This window comes from Salmo salar, chromosome ssa06 (genome assembly GCF_905237065.1).
Source record: "Salmo salar chromosome ssa06, Ssal_v3.1, whole genome shotgun sequence".
In the NCBI taxonomy this organism is placed as follows: domain Eukaryota; kingdom Metazoa; phylum Chordata; class Actinopteri; order Salmoniformes; family Salmonidae; genus Salmo; species Salmo salar.
The window spans coordinates 68191489-68195604 of NC_059447.1; positions in this window are offsets into that span (position 1 = coordinate 68191489).

Consider the following 4116-nt stretch of genomic DNA (forward strand, 5'->3'; position numbering starts at 1 on the left):
GTCCTGACCAAATATAATACAAAAATACCTAAGTATATGGTCAGGACGTGACATTACCCCCCCCTAAAGGTGCATACACCGAATGCACAAAACCAACAGAAAAAAAAACAACAAAAAAAAAACAACACACAATTAACCTCCTAACTAAAGGGAGGGAAGGGAGGGTGGCTGCCGTCAACGACGGCAAAGTGCTACACCCCCCCTCCCCAACCCACCTATATTGGAGGTGGCTCCGGTTCTGGCCTACTGTCCAACAGACCGTAGACAGACCTGTTGGGCTTAGGACAGTAGGCAGACTTCTTTGGTTCTGGTTCGTGGGCCGACTCCGTCGGTCCCAGGCTGTAAGCAGACTCCTTTGGTTCTGGGTTGTAGGCAGAATCATCACAGTCATAGTTAATCAACTTTATTTTAGAATTGTGACCAGACTCACCCGGTTCTGGGTCACAAGCAGCTCCCCTCAGTCCCGGGTCGCAAGATGTTGTCGGATACTCTGGTCCGCACCCCGGTGTCGGATCCTCTGGGCCGCACCCCGGTGTCGGATCCTCTGGGCCGCACCCCGGTGTCGGATCCTCCGACGGCCCTGACCCAGGATTCACCAGGCTGGGGAGACATGATGGATGCCTGGCCCTGGGCACAGGCACAGGACTCACCAGGCTGGGGAGACATGACAGAGGCCTGGCCCTAGGCGTAGGCACAGGACTCACCAGGCTGGCGGGCGTCCCTGGCCACTCTGGCAGTTCAGGGCAGTCTGGCCACTCCGGCAGTTCAGCGCAGTCTGGCCACTCCGGCAGTTCAGCGCAGTCTGGCCACTCCGGCAGTTCAGCGCAGTCTGGCCACTCCGGCAGTTCAGCGCAGTCTGGCCACTCCGGCAGTTCAGCGCAGTCTGGCCACTCCGGCAGTTCAGCGCAGTCTGGCCACTCCGGCAGTTCAGCGCAGTCTGACCTCTCTGGCGACTGTTGACTGGCGGGCAGCTCTGGCGACTGTTGACTGGCGGGCAGCTCTGACGACTGTTGACTGGCGGGCAGCTCTGACGACTGTTGACTGGCGGGCAGCTCTGACGACTGTTGACTGGCGGGCAGCTCTGACGACTGTTGACTGGCGGGCAGCTCTGACGACTGTTGACTGGCGAGACCCACTGGAGGCCTAGTCCTGGGAGGTGGCACAGGACGGACCAGGATGGGGAGACCCACTGGAGGCCTGGTCCTGGGAGGTGGCACAGGATGAACCAGGATGGGGAGACCCACTGAAGGCCTGGTCCTGGGAGGTGGCACAGGATAAACCGGGCTGTGGGGGAGCACTGGAGTTCTGGTACGGACACTCTTTACCCACACTCCAGGCTGAATGCCCACTTTGGCCCGGCACGGGCGGAGAGCAGGCATTGGGCGAACTGGACCCTCCCAGCGCTCTGGAGACACAGTGCGCAACGCCGGCGCAGGATAACCTGGACCGAGGAGGCGCACTGGAGACCAGACGTGCTGAGCTGGCACCATCCGCCCTGGCTCGATGCCTGCACTCGCATAGCACTTGCGGCGGGCTGGTATGTAGCGCACCGGGCTTTGAACGCGCACTGGGGACACCGTGCGCTCCACAGCATAACACGGTGTCTTACCAGTACCACGCTGCTTCCGGTAAGCACGGGGAGTTGGCTTAGGTCTACCACCTGACTCCGCCTAATCTCCCCGTGTGCCCCCCAAAAAAAATTGTGGGGCTGCCTCCCGTGTCCGTTGCGCTCCCTCTCCTCATACCAGCGCCTCTCAGCTGTCGCCGCCTCGATCTCCCACTGCGGGCGGCGATAATCCCCAGCTTGAGCCCATGGACCTTTCCCATCCAGGATTTCCTCCCAAGTCCATGACTCCAGAATGCTTTTCTCCTGGTGCCTCTCCTTGTGCTGCTCCTTCCTCTGCTGCTTGGTCCGTTGTTGGTGGGTAATTCTGTCACGTTCCTCGTATTCTCCCTCATCGGAAGATATGTCGAAATCACTTCGATGACCAATACGCAGCAGGTTGACTGTTCCACATCATATTTATTTTAGATGGAAACGACAAAACAAAATAAACACGCAAAGGAGAAAGGTGACAGTTTCACAGGTGAAACGAAACACAGTGCAAAATACAATTACCCACAAAAATCAAACACAAACACACCCCACTATATGGGACTCTCAATCAAAGGCAACACCTGCCTTCAACTGAGAGTCCCAACCCCAATTAACCAAACAGACATACACTCACTAAACTCCACATAGAAATACCTAACCTAGAACCTACCCCAACACTCACAACCCCACTATACCATAACCAAACATAACTGCCACGTCCTGACCAAATATAATACAAAAATACCTAAGTATATGGTCAGGACGTGACATTTTCACCTCATTTAACACCTGATTTACTTAAGAGGCACGTCTCAATACGTGGTCCAGGCATGTCATGACATAGCACAGGTGGGGGCTTTCCTCTGTTGTACTCTATTGTTCCTCTATTGTTCCTCAAGCAAGATGACATCACGGATTCCCATCAGACCAACACCTTGAATGCCTAAAAAACACTTTTTTGTTAAAAATGTATTTTTGACCCTTTAGTGTGTGTACTTTACTGTATTTATAGTTGGGATATCGCTTTTCAAAAGAAAGTTCAGACATCGCTGGAGGACGTTGCATTTGCCATTTAATGCATATAAAGACAATATAAAAAAACAAGAGAAGATTGATTTAATTTAATTAAACCTCTCAATGTAAAAAAACAAAGGCATATTTATGGTAGTGCTGGAGCACAATCCTTTGTACAACAAACATTCACGCACCAACTATAGAAATTGGTTTATAATAAAAGACATATTCACCATGATTAGAACAAAATGTTGGTATTTGTCCAACATTTACACAAAACAGCAATTCATAATAATATATACAGTTATATACATCAATGTATGTACAGTAATTTTAAAGAATGGACTGTGAAATAAATAAAAATCAAACGAGTCCAAACCACTTCCATCATTTGAAGTAGATTTTCAGCTCCTATTTATTTCTGTGTGTGTTTCTGTAAAGTCACTCCCTCTTCTACACCATCCATTTCTACTTTTCAGTCTCATAAAAGGGAGACTGTTGAAGCTCCTACTAATGCCCTGTGCCAGATACAGGGAAAACACTTTGGCTAGGCAGTAGATATTTTCCTTCCACTCCAGGAAAGCCGGCATGGGTGTGAGGGTTGTTGGGGCCTTGTTTCAGAGGCTCGTGGCAGCGCCAGTGCAGACAGCTTTTGGGGCCTTGTTTCAGCGGCCGGTGGCAGAGCCTGTGCAGACGGTTGGAGGGATGCTGCTCTGAGGATTTTCTCTTTCCTCTGTTTGCTCCTTCCTCACTGCCTCCATCTGCTTTGAGGCCTCCAGCTCCCATTTAAACAAGGGCAGCAGCAAAATCCTCAAATGGCATCCTTGAATTGTTGAGGCATTCTGCTGTGTAAGTGCAGGTGACAGGGGACGTGACTGGGACACTGACCATTTCACTCTCTGCAGTAACATAATGCCATAGCTGTGTGTCTCTAGGAGCTTATCTGGGCTGGTGTTAAGAGCAGAGCAGATCCACATGCTTCAGGATCTCTTCCGCCCCGTGGTGCTTGGCCAGTAGCCCATCACTGGCAGCTGTAATGGGCTCTGTCCATCGGCCCATGGTGCAAGATGAAGAGGCAACCTCGTCTCTTGATGGGCCCAGTGGAAAAGCTGTCAAGGGCAGTGGTGGTGTGGCTAGCAAAGGTGTGCTTGGCAGATCTGAAACAGAGGCCCAATATAATTTTAATGACTAAGCCTTTCCTATACAGTAACCTAAATTATATATATATACAGTAACCTAAATTGTCACACCCTGATCTGTTTCACCTGTCTTTGTGCTTGTCTCCACCCCCCTCCAGGTGTCGCCCATCTTCCCCATTATCCCCAGTGTATTTATAACTGTGTTCTCTGTTTGTCTGTTGCCAATTCGTTTTGTTCGTCAAGCCTACCAGCGGTTTTCCCGTTGCTCCTGTCTTTGTCTAGTTCCTGTTTTCTAGTTTTCCCGGTTTTGACCATTCTGCTGCCCTGACCCTCTGCCTGCCGTTCTGTACCTTGTCACACCACCCT